Here is a 20,075-nt window from a genome sequence, read left to right on the forward strand (position 1 = left end):
TCGCTGGGAAGAGCTGGATGAAGATACCCAAGAACCTTACCATTTGGAACTCCAGTTCGGCGCTTCCTCCGAGCTGAGGCCAGGAAGGATACCTGGAGGCAAACAGTGAAAGAGAAGCTGCTTCCCTGGGGCCACTGCTAGCAGAGGAACCTAGTGCTCTGGACCTGGCATCTCCTGACTCTTAGCTCCAAAACTGTCGACCTGTCAAAAAAAAAAAAAAAAAAAAAAAATGAGGAAGGAAACTGAAGACCAGACTTGCTAATAATTCCTTCCTGTGCCGAAACTTCTTTTGACTGTTACCAGATGCCTTCAAGTTCATGTTCCTGGCGAGCTGAACTTCACATCTTGTCCTCACTGCTTAATTTTCTACTCCCATAAACATGAATTACACTTACCTTGCATCTGGTTACCACTGCTTGCTCTCTTAAAGACTTCCAAGCCCTCTTTGAGACAATCAAGCTTCCACCCTATTGCCATTATGTGGATTAAACAATGGCTCCATAATTGTGCAGAAGAAATGTTTAGCTCTAAATCTGAGAAACGTTTGCCAAGAAGTCAAGTGGTCTGTAACTGACATTTTGTATGGAATAATAGGGCTGAAGGAAACCTTATTTCCCAGCTAGTCCAAACCCATCTTTATCTTCCTCGAGGACCTGAAATTCTTACTGTAGTTCCAATTGCCAGCCCAATATTCTTTCTTCAATACCGAGCTGCTTTCCACATCTTGGTGGATGCCTAAAACCCGTTCTTTAGTAGTATTCTGTCAATGTTTGAAATGCAAACATATAATTTTTGGAGCAAAATTATGAACACAACTACACAACCTTGTCCTTGCCCTACTGCACCAGCTCAGTTAAGACCACTGTCCTTAACATTTATTCGTAGATGTAATATTGACCATAGATTTTGGCTGCTCTATATTCCTTTCTACCGAGACTTTGCTCAGCTGTTCCAAGAAGTAACCAGAGTTATTCCCCTCCCTTTTTCTGGCTCCATCAATAAAGTCCGGCATGGTGATTACAAGAATGGACCTGGTAGTCAAGTCCTGGGCTTCAGTTATATCTCTGCCGATTACTAAGCATTCTCCCTTATCTTCCTGTGCCCAGATTCCTCATCTGTAATGTAAGGATGTGTTCATTTCCTCTGTCGTAATCTTTTGAGAGCTGTAGAGTGTTAACTACTTAGAGCAATGTCTGATGCACAAACCCATCATGCTAAGCATTGGTTGTAATCACAGTCAACCCTGGGCCTGTGGGTCTTGCTTCTGAAGCCTGTGTTCAGCCTGCCCTTTCTTTGTTGACTCATTTTTCAAGCAATGTTTTGGATGCTAAATACTCTGAAGCTTGTGGAGAAATGATCTATGTATGATGCTGAGATGAAGCACAGAGGAAAGACTGGAACAGCCAAATCAGCACTATGGAGCTGCATAAAACTATGGGAGTTAGTCCATGCTTGCTGCAGCTGAAACTCAGGGGAAATATCTGATGTAATCTCTCACTGCTGTGCTCTCAGCAATTCAACTGTGCTGGCTGATCTCTGTTGTCGGTTTGACTAGATCTGTAATCAATTAAAATGTAAGCCAGGAGGCACGCCTACAAGAAATTTCATTTGAAGCAGTAAGAACCTACCCTCAGTGTGAGTGGCACCTTCTGATGGCAGCCCAGCTGAAAAGCCCTATGGACTGTGGGAACTTTGCTGTCTGCCTGCTTGTCTTTTCTCCTGGCAGGCTCATCTGTCTTGTTGCTGCATTCTTCTTCAACAAGCTTCTTTGGATTTCCAACCAGCAGCTCTCCAGGAATACTCCTGGCCTTAAGTACCAGATCGGGACTGCAGAGACATGCAGCCTCATGGACTGAGCAACTAGCAGATTCTTAGCCTCTCTGCTGTGACATGACCATTATTGGGCTACCAGGACCACATCCTATAAGCCAATCTAATAAATCACCCTTCAGTGCATGCTGAGAAAATCAGTCTGTGAACCCTGGTTAATGCACCAGCCTTCCTGTTTCTGGCAAACCCAAACCCACTCTTCTCTAGAAATGGTTCAGCAATAAAACTGGATACTCATGTAAGCCCTGCTTAGTGGATTTCTCTAGAGTAATTGGATCAAACCCAAATGACCCAGTCATCTTCCTATGGGGAGGATCAGCTAGACACTGACTGCTGAGTTTTCTTGTGTTTTCACAGATGTTCAGATAGTACCTGTTAAATAAATCATAGAGGCATTCCGGTGTACTTAATGCTCTAGACATTTCGGATCTTCCTGATGTGCTCTGAAGGAGACCCTATCAATCATACTTATTCCTTGTGTGTGTATGTCTATCCTTTGCTTTTTCCAGCTCCTCTGAAAAGGTTAGAGATGGAAGGAACTTGGAAAACCATCCAGTCAAAATGCTTCATTTTAAAAATGCAGTGACGTGATGCCAACACTGACAGGGCTGTTTAGTGAAAGATGCCATAAGTCTTCTCTGGCTCACCAACTTAAAATTGTTGTTTTGTTATGTCTGTGTCACAGGATCCTCAAATAAGACCACCACAGAGCCACTATCTGATGGAAACACACTGGGGTTTATTGATTACAAGTTATCTAATTCAGACCTTAATCTGACACTCTGACACAGTGGGAGGAGGAGAACGGCCTGGAGGCTTCAGGGTAATGGGTTTTTAAAGGGAAAAACTGTAAGCAGGGTGGCACAAGCCTTGGCATTTCAGGATTGGGTAAAGTATACAACTTTTGAATTCAATGGTTAGAATATAGGGGAATTTTAAAACAGTGACTGTCAGCAAGAAAGAATTTCAAAACAGCAGTTAATCAGATGCCTACAAGGATGTTTGAAGCAAGCAGATGTTGTCTGGACATCCCGGTAGGTCACTTTGATCAGGGCAGGCACAGTTTCTCGGAAGTGTTTATGACTTTGCTGGGCAGCATTCACCCCAACCCCTCCCCCAAGTTAGATTCTGTCTAAAAAGGAGTTCTTTCTCAAATGGAGTTTGCTATGCTCCTTCATTTTATGGCCAGCTAAAGACACTTGCCACCAAGACTCATGACCTGAGTTCAATCCCCAGGACCCACAAAGAGGATGGAAAGAACTGACTCCCTCAGGTTGGCCTTTGACCTCCTTATGTGCACCATACTGTGTGTGTGTGTGTGTGTGTGTGTGTGTGTACAGGCAAAAACAGGTAGGTAACAACCTTTTTAAATAAAAAAACACCATTTAACTGCTTCAGGTGACTATCACATATTGTCTACCTGTCCTTTGAATGTTTCCTAATCTTTCCTCCAGATCATATTCTCAAGTTTATTATTAATTTAAAGGATTTCCTCTGGGGAAAAACTTGACATTCATAAGCAACTAACTCCTGATATTGATGTAAATAACTCGGCTACCCAGGTGTTGTCACCTATCCATCCATTTCCAACTACCCAGGTCTTTTTTGTTAGGGGTGTTGGTATTTTGAGACAGGGTTTCTCTGTGTAACAGCCCCAGCTGTTCTGGAAATAGCTCTTGTAGACCAGGCTGGCCTTGAACTCACAGAAATCTGCCTGTCTCTGCCCCCGAGTGCTGGGATTAAAGGTTTGCACCACCACCGCCCAGCCCACCCAGGTCTTAATTTCTGCCCTGGGGGAAAAAAGGTGGGCCTTCTTACCTGATGGAACCAAGAGGATGGATTGGCAAAGGGAAGTATCCCTGCCTACTTAGTTTTAAGTCACAAGGATCCCAGATACCTGGGGCATGTTTGGTATTATCCCATGATGGTATTTGTAGCCATATATTCTCTATTTTAAGACATGGTTTCCCTGTGTAGCCCTGGCTATCCTAGAACACATTTGGTAGATCAAGCTGGCCTTGAACTCAAGAGACCCACCTCCCTCTGCCTCCTGAGTGCTGGGATTAAAGGCAAGCACCACCACTGTCCAGTTTATATTCCCAACATTATACTGCATTCTGAGATAACTAAAACTAAAACTATATTATCTTTAAAGAAGTTTTCCTAGCTGAACTGTTTTGATCAGGTGGATTTTAGTTGCCACCACCAGGGAATAATGAATTTCTACAGCAAAGGATTGTGTTTTGCCAGGGTCCAGCCTCAACTCTGGCTGAGGTCCTGAGATGGGAAAGGGATGTCTGTACAAGGAAGAAATCTGACCACCAGATGGATTGCACTCAAGTGGCCCTGAACAGCTCAAGCTGTCTTTATTTATAGTTTAATTATTTTTTTCTACCAAGCTTACATGAACAGCTTTATTATTGGTTATTTTTGACTTTTAAGAAATACATCATACTTTACAAATTATAATCATTATAAAAAGCCCCCATTGTTCCCCTCTATGCTTCCCCAAATATACTTTCCCACCCTCTACATAACCATATTCCAGACAGAGAGTTCACCTTTTTTTCAAGCTTAACTAAATATCAAGCCAGATACATCCTGCTCTCACAGCGCTTAAGTCAGCTGGCAGCTACATGTGGTTACCAAGTTAAAAAGTAATAGACACAGGTACAGTGCTTTAAGAACAACAATATTCAAACCCAAACAATTCTCTCATGTCTGCAAGATATGCTTTGATACAGTCCCCCTTTCTACAAGAGGGTCCCATGTCTCAATCTCTGTAAGAGGCAGACATTGATAAAGCTCTCTTTTCCCATCTCACTATACCATACTTCTTCCACCAATATGAGCTCTTGTGTATGGTAAAAATGGATCTGTCATCCCATATTTTATATTGCATTTTCCCCATTGGATCATTCTAGATCCTATCATTGATTCTATATGCTTGGTGTCCAGGGAACTTCCTCTCAACTGCTGTGTATTCCTGAGGCTTTTTCCCTATTCTGTGTGCGCATGCCTTACTCTCCTCTCCAGAGCTGTGAGACATGGCTAATGTCCCAAGCGCTGTTTTCTCATACGTACTCAACTATCTCCATTGGGTCAGAAAAGTTTCCAGAATTCGGAGTTATGGTTAGTAATTCCAGATAAGAGATTTGAGAAGTGCTAATCCTCTGCTGAATCTTAGGGGGAGATATTTGAGAGAGAGTGGAATTTCCAGGGAAAATTACAGTTATTGCATACGTGACTGACAAAAACTTAAAGTTACTCAAAGAATCAGCAATATAATAAGAGAGAAAAGAGCCTGCAAGTTGCACAAATTCTGCAAGTTTCTACACTGTCCCATGGTCTTCTGGTCCATGCCATGTGAGAATCTATTTCCATGGGTGCCTTGCCCCCAAGGAAACCTGTTGGACCAGTAGTCATGCTGACGCAAGACTAGGCTGCATGGCTCTTGACAGTGTCTTTGGTATTTCTATCTTTTCTTTATTGTTCCATGACCAAATTGCTTTATTTCTTTACTAACAGTACTACCTAGTCAATAGATTGCATCAAAGGCCAAAAATTACAGCATTCCTGTCAAGAGTTAAAATCTGTTTCTCCATTTCTTAACTTTGGTTGGCTATGTGACTTACTCTGACCAATTAGCAAAGGTAACTCAAGCTGAAATTTGAAAAGTACCTGAGCAATGGGGTGGCCCCTTGCCCTGTTACTGACTCCAGGATTACTAGGAAAATTATCTCATCCCGAGTATGAGAAAGCCATGTGGAGAAGCAGTCAGCCCCTTCAAAGAGTCATCCAGCTGTCCCTATGCGAATGAGGACACTCTAGGTCGCTGAGCCTCTTCTTGTGTACAGGGTGATTGAATAGATGTGAATAAGGCCAGGAGACCCCCGAGCCTGCCATCACAGACCTTCCTAGTCAGCCCAGGAAACTGTGAGATGAAGCAACAGTGTGCTTTAAGTCATAAAGTTGTATCATTTGTTATGCAGCAAACACTACCTGATATACCAATGGTTTATCAGACTTCCTTTAAAAAAAATCAATTACTACTTTCCTCTCCTTTCATCATAGCTCCTGTCTTCCTATCCTTCTACCCTGATACATTTGGTTAGCAATTCTGAGTGTGTGTGGTGTTTTTCTTCAATGATGCAACAGTAGACTATGATGGGTAAATAAAATTGGGTCAATTAGGGGGCTGAAGAGATAGATGACTCAGAAGATAAAAGTACTTATCTTCTGCTGCTCTTGCAGAGGCCCCAAGTTCAGTTCCCTGAACCCACGTCCAGCAACTCACAAATGCCTGGCCTCCACCAGCAGCTGAACATACAGACAAGCAGGAACATATACATACCACCAAATGTAAATAAATAAATAAATAAATGAATAAAGCTTTAAGATTGGGTTGCTTGCAAATGTAAATTTAGATCCAGCTTGATAAGACATTTTAAGCCTGCCTGTTTTCTCTCATGGGTTTTGGAATCTCTTGAAGAAAAAATGTCTCCAATTCTCTCTGTGTTCTACAATTTTAGCTCCAATTGCTTTCCCCGTGGACACAACAGCTGTCTTAGATCTGTTTAATGAGCCCCTCTGGTTTAAATTTCCTCTTTATTAAAAAATACCAGTAATTTTCTCCTTAACAAACTTCCTCTTCAGACATGTAAACTTTTGGAAAGCCTAAATTACGTCGCTACTTTCTCTCCAACACCATTCCAGGCCTCCAGATCATGATTTCAGATTCCCCAAATTGGATGCCTTGAGAAGTCACTTCCAAACATTCATTCCTTAAGCTCGTGTCTTTATACCCATTATAAACATTTTTCAATCCTTCAATAACCTGAGGATAAAATAAGAAACCTGGTTAAAAAAAAAATCAGTCCTTGCCCTCAAAGATCATCCAGTATATTGAAAAAGTATAAAAATAAATTCCTGCTATTTTCTAGTGAATATTTTTTCCCTGGTAGAAAAAGGAAAGTTGCTCTGAGTGGTTTGATGACCCTGAGAGGGATCAGAAGAACCTACCAGGCCTGCTCCTAGCAGTCCTACATCACCTCTTGAGCCACACAGCTCCACGGGGACTTGGAAGGTCACAAAACAGTGGCGAGCAACTGGACAGCGTTCCTGCAGATTTCTACAAATGACGAACCACAGTTTGGCAGGCGCAGGGTCACGGCAGAGTTTGATGACAAATTGTGGGTTGCTCTGCCGCAGCCCCTCCTAATCCCATTTGTCCATGACTCACCCGTTCCAGCCTTCAGGTCTGTAAATCAACAGGGAGAGCCGTGCTCCATATCTTTCATTCTGGATTGGTCTCTGCTGTTGGAATCATCTTCGCCCAGGACAGGAAAATAATGTTGTTTTGACATTTTCCAAATTTCAGATAAACTGTTTCCCAGCTTTTGTACCAACTTGACGTAACCAAACAAAACCTCCAGTACTGAAGCTGGGTGTGAGGAATAGGCGTGTGTGAGGAGGGGCAGGGGACCCAGGGGAGGGTCTCCTGTAAGTGGGTTTGTTTTGATGGGTGGGTTGTTTGATTGTTTTGTTTGTTACAATTCACTGCTGCAATTTTAGTCACAATTTCTTCATAACAAAAGAAGTACAAACACTCAGGAGAACAAAGTTATGTAAACGAAGTCACCTGCTACTCGTAATTCCAGGGAAGAGAAACCCACTTTAATTAGTTCAAGGCCAAAAGAGAACTCACCGGAAGCATTAAAGATCAGAATGGCAATGGTTTCATACGTGCAGCCCTTCCCCATCCCTTTATAAGGAAGATTCGATAGTGCTTTGTGGGTTCGGCGTGTGTTTGGTGCTCAGTTAGTGAGGCTGTATTGTACTGGCCATAGTAGCCTCCTCTAATGAGGATGGCCGAAGATGCCCACACACCCTACATCAATGTGTATGCATGCCAGAATAGTTGCCTAACCACAGTTTGGGTGCTTACCACTGCAAATTTACAAGAGCCACTGATGGGTGCACCTTGGTCAGGTGTCTGTAAAGTACCCAATCACGTACCAACTGGAAAGCTGAGCTCCCTTGACATGCAGCCTCTTTGGGGAGGATATTATGGGTGGGAGACATTATTTCAGGAGATTATGTATGAAAGCAATGGTTAGCATTTAAAGTACAAATACGCTACCATCCAGAAACCATTGAGCTAACATTTCAGTGTGTTCTTTAGCTGATATGCTGTAAGGTAAGAACAGAAGGAGGCATATAAAGTATAGTTGATCTATCTTACAGGTAACTCTAACTTAGGCTTTTCTTTTGTGTGTGTGCATATGCGTGTGTGTGCACAGTTGCACATGTGTGCACATGCCCATAAAGGCTAGAAATCGACTTTCCCATGTTGTTTCTCAGGCGCCGTGCACTTTTTCTGTTTGGAGCGGGCCTCTCATTGGCTGGAACTTGCTGCGCAGACTGACCAGGCATGTGTGAGTCCTGTGGATCCACTTGTTCCTGACTGCACAACACTGGGGTTACAAGCACATATCAGCACACCTGGCTTTTTCTTTTAAGACTTATTTTAATGTTTAATTATGTCTATGTGTGGTAGGGGCAAATTGCACATGCCTGCAGTGCCTGAGGAGACCGGAAGAGGGTGTCAGATTCCTGAGAGATGTGAGCCACTCCATGTCCTTGTCAGTACTGGAAAGCAAACTCAGGGCCCTGGGAGAGCAATAGGAGCCTCTCCAGCCCCATGCCTGGCTTTTTTTTTTTTTCATGGGTTCTGGGGATTGACCTCAAATCTTCCTGTTTGAAAGGCAAGTGCTTTGGAGACTGGGCTATCACCCCAAGCTCTTCACTGAGTAAAATACCACAATATTTCATCTTGTCATTAAAATATTTCCCTAAGTACTTTGGTAGTGGCATAATATTCCACCATGAGGGATTACGGTCACTTATGAGCTGTTGCACAAGCATATATGTTCCATATGAGTAGCATTTTCTACACTTTGTGCTGAAAGGAGCCGTGTGATGCTTTCCTTTAGAAAATCTGAGCCATAAGCCTAAGTGACTCCCTTCTATATTTGCAAATTGACATATAATGACTTGTTGCCTTATTATTACTTATTACTTACTATTGCTGTATCTTTCATTTCTGATGTTTTCTTAGAGATACCTACACTGAGATTTATTAGACGGTGTTGATACTTGCTGACTTTTTTTTTTTTTTTTACTACCAAGTTTGTACCAAAGTATCTGCCCATCTGCAATTACTAACAGGGGTCATTGTAACTCCAACTGGTACCTGTTTAGAAAAGCAAAGCATAGGACAACACATTATAACACAGGGGATGTCTGGCCAGTTTGATTCATTGATTTAACTGTCCAAAGTTCAAAACGATTCTTAGCACATGGTCCCCGGACCAGTAGCATGAGCATCACCTGGGATCTTGCTGGCAAAGCAGATTCATCAAGCTCTTCTTGTTTGTGTGCACATGTGTAGGTGTGTGTGTGTGTGTGTGTGTGTGTGTGTGTGTATGCTGATTCAGTTAGGGTGATTGAGCCAGAATCTTGCCTGACTCAGCCTTCCCAATTCTGCTTTTACTAGTATTTGTCAACACACCCAGATCTCATTTCGGTGCTGGGGATCAAACTCAGGTCCTTATTCTTGCAAGGCAAGCACTTTGATGTCTGAGTCTTCTGTCTGGGCACAGGAGTTGAGTTTTAAGAAGCCTTCTGGATCATGTTCAAGTTTGAGAAGAACCTGTTGTAAACACTGAAGAATCCTTGCCAAACCCTCAGAAGTATTTGCCACTTGCCTTTAAATACCTGAATTCCACTTTCTGGGCTCTGTTCACTTCTAAGGGGCGCTGTGATGCGACAGAAACACTGAGTTGTCATTGGGGAGCACTGTGTTGCTGCCCTGGGAGATTCCCTAGTAGGTGTGGCCAAACACTTGTGATAATGACTCAAATGCTGCTGTCCCTTCCGGTCAGGGTGGAAACTTCTCTGTATCATTTAGCCCAAATGTGGCACTGGAAGGAAATTTGAAGCTAAGTTACCCCAGATGTGTCATGCTTATGCAAGAATGCAGAGCATAACATGTTTTCCTCACTGGATAAAAACACGCCGTAAGTTTTCATTAGCACTGTGGCTAGAGCTTACAAAACGTGGTGGCTGACCACTTTTCAAACTGTTCTCACCCTCCCCCACCCACCCACCCACCCAGGGCAAAGGACAATCCAGCCAAAGAGAAGGAAGAATACAGTGTTGTCAGATCCACAGCTAACGTAATGCGGAGAAAGGAGAGGGCCGCAGCATCTGGGCTGTGTAAAACAGAGATGACATTGTGCAGCGTAAGCACACATGCTGCCACTTCTGCTTCTGACTGTTTCGTTCAGAATGGCTCCAGGAGGCGTGACCCTGGTGCACGGCTCGAAGTGAGGTGAACAGCAGCTGTAATTGAGACAATCAGGGAGAAAAACAGGAGAAAAGTATTTCTAGTTCTCTTCAAAGAGCATAGCAGACATGAATATCTCCTTTACCTCTATTTAATAATGTCCCCAGTACACAGACCGTTCACACCTTTGTCTCATGGCTTCTTCAGAAGAATGCTCTGTGGTGTCTCTGAAAAGGTGATGATTGGCTGCTGGCTGACATGATGATAAACCTATGCTGGGCCAATTCCAAGTGGCGCAATCTTTAGCAAGTATAGTGGCCTATCCTGACTAGATTAAGAAGTGCCTAGATCAGTGGTTCTCAACACGTGCAAGTCGAATGACCTCTTCACAGGGGTTGCCGAAGACCGTCCTGCATATCATCTATCTACATTAGAGTTTGTAATGGTAGCAAAATTACAGTTATGAAGTAGTAATGAAAACAATGTTTTGGTTAGGAGGGTCACCATAACATGAGGAACTGTATGAAAATATCACAGCATTAGGAAAGCTGAGAACCACTGCCCTAGATTAATAAAGTAGATATCAGAGTGTGTCTGTAAGGACATATCCAGAAAGAGTTAAAACAAGGGAAGATGTGTCCTGAATGAGGGTGGCACTGTTCAATAGTCTAAAGTCCCAAAGAGAATGGAGGGGGAGTAAGAGGAGGAGAAGGAGGAGAGGAACAAGGGGAGGAGAGGGAGAAAGAAAGGCAGAAAGAGGAGAGGGAGAAGGGGGAAAGAAGGGGAGAGGGAGAAGAAGGAGGCCATCTCATTCTCCCAGCCTCACTCGGATCCCTGGCGGCTGAGATGGGCTGTTCATCTCTGCCTCGCCCTCTCACCACAATGGACTGGAGTCTTGAAGTCCACAGCTCAAGCAAACTTTCCTTTCTTACACTGTGTCATTTAGATGCTTTGTCGTAGCCAAAAGCTAAAGCCATGTGGCGCTCAAATTTGCTGAGCTCCAGTGTACTCACAGTGTCTCACGGGAATGGCTGCAGGGACTGGCGGAGGCCACATTTAATCCCTGCCCCTTCCGTGCACTACTTCGGTGTCCTTTCGGCATCTCAGGTCCCCGCCTAGTTGGGGTGGACAGAGGGGGCTCAAAACCACTGCACTGATTTTCAGAAAGATCTCACAGGTTCCATCGTGCTTCGGGACATTCCTCCACAGTGAGGAGGCGCTTTTGTCTAAATGTTCTCACCTTTGAGACCTCACTGTACTCCTCACAGCCTCGCTAATGGAAAGCTGGAGGAAAAATTCCATTCATAAAGTCTGGCCTGTGTGACTCAGGAGAAAGAAGGCAGAGAGAGAGAGCAGACTCTGAGGTGGAATAGAGACTTCACTTGGTTCTCAAAATTCCAGCCTAGATCCGTCGCCAGCAGAATTCTTCACAACAAAGCACCCACCACTTTCTTAGACCTATCACCAAACTCCAACCCAGGTTTCCTTCAAGCCGAACTGACTCTGAGTTGACCTGGAGTTCAGACCAACTCCACCACTCTTAAACTTAAACGTCTCCTCATCCTCTCAGAGACTGATTATCCAATGAGTCTGAGGGCAAATGTGGAGGGACTTACTCTTTTGAGTCAGTCACGGGTTTTCAGGCCTTTCCACCTACCCTTCTCATCTGGTAATGTCATAAATAATCTGTCCTGATAGGCTTTATCCATTAACCTGACACAACAGAAATAATTGGCAAAGAGAACTTCAACTGAGGAATTGCCTATATCAGGTCTGCCTGTGGGCAATTCTGTGGAAGAGTTTGTTGATTATTAATTTATATAGGACAATCTGGCCCACAGCGGGAGGCATCATTCCTTGGGCAGTTAGTCCTGGACTGTTTTAAAAAAGTTATTTGAACAGGGCGGTGGTGGCGCACGCCTTTAATCCCAGCACTCGGGAGGCAGAAGCAGGCAGATCTCTGTAAGTTCGAGACCAACCTGGTCTGCAAGAGCTAGTTCCAGGACAGGGTCTAAAAGTACAGAGAAACCCTGTTTAAAAAAAAAAAAAAAAAAAAAAAAAAAAAAAAAAAAAAAAAGGAAGTTCATAAGTCTGCCTACCAACCAGCAAGAGATATCTTCAATGGGTCCTGCTGGACTTCTTTGCCTATGAAGCTAGTTCCTTGGTCAGAGGCAATGCTGTGTGAATAGCAAGCATTCCTGCTTTCAATTTCTTGCCTTGGGTTTCTTCCTTGCCTTCCTTCAACGATAGACTTAATCTGGTGTTGTGAACTGAAATAAACTCTTTCATTCCCTGGATCTCCTCTGGTCAGGGCATCTGTTAGAGCATTGGAAATGAAACCAGAATAGCCTCCCAGCTCGAAAGCGCTGCCCAGGGCTCGGTGGGCCATTTTTTTTTCCAAGTGCTCTAGTTGAACTAATCACCACTTGGTGACTTCCTGTACTGGCCCCACCCTCCCTGCTGGATAGCAGCCTGCCCACTGAGGACCTCTGACACTTCACTGGGCGCAGATGTGTCCACAGGCACCGCAACCAATAAGGAGCCGAGGAGGTGCCAAATCCGTGTAACAGTGTGCTGTGACTAGCTGAGAGTGCTCCGTGTAGACGCTCAGTTGCTGGAGTTCCGCAGTCATGTTCTTTCTGTTCAGTAGGTTTGGAAGGGCTCTAGAGAAACAGCACTTTCCATCTTGGTGTCGTCCCCTCGATTTCCACTGGCACTCAGATCTATAACCAGGGACTGCAAACAAGGGCTAGGTCTGGGCCCTTCAGGCAAACAAGCACGTGTTGGAGGCTAATCTGAGCCCCGAATCATCCATCCTTCCTGACAGTGGAGGCTTTGTGAGTGGGTCAGGCTTGTGGTGCCTGGCTGCCCCAGCCCTGGTATGAGTATTCGGTGTCTCCTTGGTGTCTTCAGAATCTGCTTAACAGTTCCCGGAAGATGCCAGATCCATACAGACCTTAGCAGAGGCCGTGGTTCAGACTCCTCCTGGGACTTCCATTTTTGGGTTGTTTCTTCCACATCAGAATACTTAAAGAAGGGATGGGATTTTTCTTCCAATTTAATTACACTTTAATTACAGTTCATAAGTGTGTGTGTGTGTGTGTGTGTGTGTACAAACATGACACAGCAGCTGTGTAGAAGTCAGAGGATAACTAATGAGAGTCAGCTCTCTCTGTCTACCACATGGGTCCCAAGGATCTAGCTTAGGTCTTCAGGCTTAGAGGAAAGTCCCTTTATCTGCTGAGCCCTCTCACCAGCCCAGGGATATGATTTTATTTGCTCTTGTAATTTTTCAAAGGTAACATAATACACCTGAGAGATTCATTCTGGAATTTCCCGATGTCTCAGTAAACTCTAGGAAGACCCTTGGCTTGAATTAGTCCTTGTTAATTGCATCTTGAAGTCTGGAGAACCAATAGCCAAACCCCAGATACGTAGAAAATTTGAGCACGAAAGTTCTGGCACAGATGTTCTTAACTACATACATGTTCTGTATATAGACTCAGACTCACCTGGGGGATTTTGAAAGCCGGGCCAGATGCCTGATGCCTGAAGTTCACTCCCAAGAATGTAATTGAGCAGAGTAGACAAAATAATCATAATCATAATCATAAAATTCCTCAGGTGATTCTAAGCATCCACCTGGACTGTGGTGTGGACATTTTCCACAGATGGTCTCATTTTAATCTGTGTGCTAGGCTTCATCAGATAAGGATCATTCAGGCTATCTGACAGGCAAGAAAACTGAGTCTCTGAGAGAAGGTGGAGCTAAGAATCAATTAGAGTCTAAGTCCAGGCCTGTCTGATACTCTGCTGGGTGCTTCTCCTTAATACACTGGGCTCATGGGTGAGCCCTCAAGGCAAGCTTCCGGGCCAGGCAGGTGGCTCTGTTGATGAAGGGCTTCCTGCACAGGCATGAGGACCTGTGTTGAGTCCCCCAGTACACCTGTGAGAAAGCCCGGCCTCGGCATCCTTTGCTTGTTATCCCAGTACTGTGGAGGCAGAGACTCACGGGATCCTTGGGGCTTCTAGCCAGGCAGCCTAGTTCTAATGGCGAGCCCTAGGCCAAAAAGAGATCCTGCTGGAAAACAAACTAACAAGCAGCAAGTAAATATTAAACAAAATGGACAACTGCATAGGAACAACACCTGAGGTGACCTCGAGCCTCTACACACATGTGTTCCCGTGTCCGTATGCACATGCATACATGCACACAAATGATAATAAAGCCATGTTTCAAGGCATCCTTGGAAGCACCCTTACTGGCCATATGTTATGGTACCTGCTGTAGTTGCTGCATTCTTATTATTACAATCCGCCTCTCCAGACTGTCTCCATCTCCTGGTAGTCATTCATTATGCCTCAGCCATTTTGCAAAACTGAGTGTGGTCCATAGTCTGGTGCCTGACACATGCCTAAACAAATGATAACCCGAGTCCTTAAGAACACCCTCAGACTCCTGAGTGAACACCTGGCCGTTTCAGTTTTGTTCCATTCACATCTTATTCCCTGGTCCTTGGTTCACAACTCTCCTGCCAGATACCACAAAAACATTTCTAACTGATTGAAACTTCATGGACTTGGACGGTCTTAGTAGGGCTGAGTTTTGGCTTCAGCCTAGCCTCAATCTATCATGGTGCCTTGCTTGCCTATTCTGTGTCATTCTCGGGAGCTAATGAAAAAAAACTGTTTCCCACTCTGTTATTAAAACAAGGCCCTAAGATGAATAGTCTTCCATGGCTGCTGGGAGTACAAACTTGTACAGCCACTAGGGAAACCAATATGGTGGTTGTTCAGAAAATTGGGAATTGATCTACTTCAAGACTCAGCTATAAACCCAAAGGATACACTATCACACCACAAGGACACTTAATCAACTATGTCCATAGCAGCATTATTCATAATAGACAGAAACTGGAAACAACCTAGATGCCCCTCAACTGAAGAATGGATAAAGAAAGTGTGGTCCATTTACACAATGGATTATACTCTGCTGTTAAAAACAATGACATCATGAAATTTTCAGGCAAATAGATGGAACTAGAAAAATCATTCTGAATGAATAACCAAACCCAGAAAGACAAACAGGGTATATACTCACTTATGAGTGAATATTAACTGTTAAGTAAAGGATAATCACGCTATAATCCACAGACCCAAAGAGGATAAGTAATACAGAGGGCTCAAGGGAGGAGGGGTGCATGCAAAGATTCTTTGGGGAAGAGAAAATAGAATAGAATGGGTGGAGTGGGGTGGGTGGAGATGGAACAGGAGGCATCTGATGGAGGGTGAAGGGACAAAGGGAGAGACCACTGGGAGAGGTGACTGAAACTGGGACATCTGGGGAGTGATGTAGAAACCTAGGACAGTGGAAACTCCCTGGAATCTACGAGAGTGACGCTTGCGAAATCTCCTAGTAACGGGGATCTGGAGCCTAAACTGGCCATCTCCTATAACCAGGGAGGCTCCCAGCAGGGGCACTGGGACATCAACCTACAAGATGTTCTGGGGCAATGGTGGTCAACCAATGACTGGTCCAACTTGAGACTGACACCAGAAGAGGAAGCCCATGTTGACACTGCCTGGATGGTCAGGAACCAAAGGCTGGACAACCCAGAGACCTAAGATAGAACCAAACATTGGGAGAGCCAATGAAATGATTCCTAATGATGATTCTCTGCTATACTCATAGATCAGTACCTAGTCCAGTTATCATCAGAGAGATGTCATCCAGCAATTGATGGGAGCAGATTCAGAAACCCGCAGCCAAACACTAGGCAGAACAAGCGGAACCCTGAAGAAGAAGGGGAGGAAGGGTTGTAGGACAAGGGGTCAAAGATACCACAAAAACAAAGCCCACAGAATCAACTAAGCAGAGCTCATAGAGGATCACAGAGACTGAAGGGACAAACATGGGTTCTGTACGTCTGAGCTGGGTCCTCTGCATATACTGTAGTAATAGGAGCGGCGGGCTATGTTCCTGGCACCTGGCCGCCTGCACGGCTAGCTTTATACCCGAAAATAATAACACACAAATTGTATTCTTTTAAACACTGCGTGGCCCATTAGTTTTCACTTCTTATTGGCTAGCTCTTACATATTGATCTAACCCATTTCTAATATTCTGTGTAGCACCATGAGCTGGCTTACCAGGGAAGATCTTAACCTGCGTCTATGTCGGGTGGGAGAATCATGGCAACTGCCTGACTCGGCTTCCTTTCTCACAGAATTCTGTTCTGTTTACTCCGCCTACCTAATTTTCTGTCCTATCAAAGGCCAAGTAGTTTTTTTTTTATTAATTAACCAATGAAACAACAGATAGAAAGATTACCCTCCTCCATCAATATACCTTATGGTTGTTAGCTTAGCATTCTTGGGGGATTCCCAACCATGGGAGTGGGAGGTGTGTCTGACTCTTTTGCCTGTGCCTAGGACCCTTTCCTCCTACTGGGTTGCCTCGTTCAGCCTTGATAGGAGGGTTTGTGTTAAGTCTTAGTGTAACTTGCTAGACCATGTTTGGTTGATATACCTAGGAAGCCTGCTTTTTTAAAGAGAGAGAGAGAGAGAGACAGAGAGACAGAGAGAGACAGAGAGAGACAGAGAGAGACAGAGAGAGACAGAGAGAGACAGAGAGAGAGAGAGAAATGTAGGAGTGGATATGGGGGAGAGGAGGTGGGAGAGAGAAGGAGGGAGGGAAACTGCAGTCAGGGTATATGAGAAAACTTCAAAAACATAAATAAAAAATATAAATGAACAAAAAACAAACAAACAAAAAAAAAACAAGCCCCCTAAGATTCCAGGGACAGATGGTAGTTGTGAGCTGAAGTCATGGTTTTGTTTAAAGCATTTTTGTTCATGTCTCAGTGATGTGCCAAACTTTGCAGGGTGTTTGGAACAAGCCTGGGGAGGGGAGACTGGCCACGTCCCCTGTTCAGGGAAGGAGGAAACTGAAAACCTGAAGGGGTTTGAAAGCCCCTGGTTCCTCCACCTCTGGTGGAATGCTTGAGTATAAACAGCTAAACTGAAAGCGATTGTTCCAGAAGCAAGGCTCCACTGGAGCAAACGCAGGCTGCAGAGCGGGCAGCACAGCGGACGGGGCTGCCCTCTGAGAGCCTGGCTGGAACTGACGTAACCGAGCTGCCTCCTTTCATCAAGTCCTCCAAATGCACGTGAGGGTTTTTGTCTTCCCCTCCCCCAGATTTCATGCCGAGTCAGATACTAAATATGAGAGCTCTGCATGAAGTTGCTTTAAGGTTTTCATTCAGTTCCAAAGATATTCCGAGTTATTTTAATGTTTGTGTATGATACTTCTTATAAATATTTGGGGACATCAATAACTCAGAAAAATGTCCTATATTTATCCTACCTTGGTAGGGACCTGGTTGCATTGTGTGTGTGTGTGTGTGTGTGTGTATGAGAAAGAGAGAGACAGAGAGAGAGACAGAGAGAGAGAGAGACAGAAAGAGAGACAGAGGCAGAGACAGACAGAGACAGACACAGAGAGAGAGAGAGAGACAGAGAGACAGAGAGAGATGCCAATGCCTGTGTGTGCTGGTGTGTGCACAAGTGTCCTGCTGGATCACTTTCTACCTTATTTCCTTGAGACAGAGTCTCTCCCTCACCTGGAGCTGGAGTGGCAGTCAGCAAGCCCTGACTATGCCTCCTTTCCCTGCTATGCTCTAAGGCAGTGCTTCTCAGCCTTCCTAACGCTGCCACCCTTTAGTACGGTTTCTCAGATTGTGGTGAGCCCCAACCATAGAATTATTTCGTTGCTATTGCATAACTATGATTTTGCTCTTGTTATGAATTGTAAATGTATCTGATATGCAGGATATCTGATATGTGACTCCTGTGAAAAGGTCATTGGGGCCCAAAGAGGTCATGACCCACAGGTTGAGAACCACTACTCTAAGAGTACAGGTGAGCAGTCACACCTGGATTTTTTTAAAAATATATTTATTTATTATGTATACAATATTCTGTCTGTGTGTGTGGCTGCAGGCAGAAGAGGGCACCAGATCTCATTACTGATGGTTGTGAGCCTCCATGTGGTTGCTGGGAATTGAACTCAGGACCTTTAGAAAAGCAGGCAATGCTCTTAACCACTGAGCCATCTCTCCAGCCCCCCATACCTGGATTTTTACTTAGGTAATGGGAATCAAACTCAGATCATGCTTGCCCATCTAGCCTCCCACCCACTGAGTCATGTCCTCCTCCCCAAGGGTTCCTATTCTTTAGTGTACCTGCTCTCTGCCCAGAGGAGCTGTGATGGGACTGAGGGTCGCTCTGGGTCTGTCCACAAGAGTGCTTCTAGAGATTTAACTGTGGATGGAGGACCCTCTCCAAATATAGACAGCACCGTCTCATCTGCGAGAGCGCCTGATTGAGTAAAGGAGAAAGCCGGCTAAGCACCCACATTCTCCTCTCCCTGCTTCCTGACTGTGGATGCAAAGGAACCAGCTGCCTCAAGTTCCTGAGGCATGCCTTCCCCATCACGGTGGGTCTACTACCCCCTGATACCGTGCACCAGACAAACTCTTTCTGCCTTACATTGCATTTGTGTATTTGTATATTGTCATAGCAACAAGAACAGTAACTAATACAGCATCTCTAGATCCAAAACGCTTTGTGGGGAGTCATAAACAAATAATATCAGAAAGTATAGGCAGACCTATTTACAGGATGTATAAATTCATTAAAAATTTTTATTTGATTTTGATTTGTGTGTATGTGTGTGTATCTACTCATGGGTATGCGCTTGCAGAGGCAAGAAAAGAATGCCGCCAGGGCTCCTGGAGCTGGAGTTAGCTACAGGTGGTTGTGAGCCACCCAGTGTGGGTCCTAAGACCTAAACTCAGGTCCTTTGAAAAAGCAGCAAATGCTCTTAAGCACTGAGCCATCTTTCCAGCACCTCAATTCAATTTTGCTTCAAAACTTCTAATCAAATAAAATAGTTTGGTGGAGCATATTCACCTGCTACGTGGGATGCCCACTCCATGTACAGTAGCTGTACTTTTATAAAGGTCTCTAGGAGATGTTTGGCTTTGGTTCTGGTCCTGTAAATCTAACCTAGGGAGTCTCTCTACCACTGAGCTTCATCCCTAGCTACAGGGCATTCTTACGGCAAAGCACTTGCAAGTCGGGACATAAGATAATGATAAATCTCTCATGAATGTAAGGACCCAGCAGGAATGTTTACCATTGGGGTGTGAACAGATGACAATCCCTGGTGTCTTGCCACACAGGATGATCTTGGAGATCATGAGTCTTCCCTTGTGAAACTCAGGAAAGGGTTTTGTCAGAGAGGCCACTATAAATCCCTGTCCTCCGGGTATGGGTTCTTCAATCTCTGCTGTCCCAGAAGAAGGTACATCTGGCTTTGGAAAAATTATGTATGGTGTTTTACCTACATATATGCCTGCACATCATGAACATACCAGGTATCCACAGAGGCCAGAAGGAGGTGCCAAATTCCCTGAAACCTTAGTTATAGATGGTCGTTTGCCACCATGTGGGTGCTGAGAATTAAACCCAGGTCCTCTGGAAGAAAAGCCAGTACTCTTAAATACTGTGCCATCTCTCCAGCTTTGAAAAATTCCTTTTGACTGCGTGCCTCCTTGTCGCAGTAGCTCACCTCCCCAGAAGCTGTGAGCAAAACATCTGGTGTAGAGAAACATCAGTCACACCCAGGGCCCTTCTCTTCCTCCTCTTCCTCCAGGGCTTCCATGGAAAGAGCTCTGACACCGAGATGATGGTGTTGGGGTGTGAGGGGAGCATGCACAGACCGCTAGTCCCTGCTCTTGAGAGGCAGAGGCAGGCAGCTCTCTGTGAGTTCAATCTGGGGCCAGCCTGGATTACATAGCAAGTTCCAGGCCAGGCCACCTAGGCCTACACA

This window comes from Chionomys nivalis, chromosome 4, assembly GCF_950005125.1.
Source record: "Chionomys nivalis chromosome 4, mChiNiv1.1, whole genome shotgun sequence".
Classification (NCBI taxonomy): Eukaryota; Metazoa; Chordata; class Mammalia; order Rodentia; family Cricetidae; genus Chionomys; species Chionomys nivalis.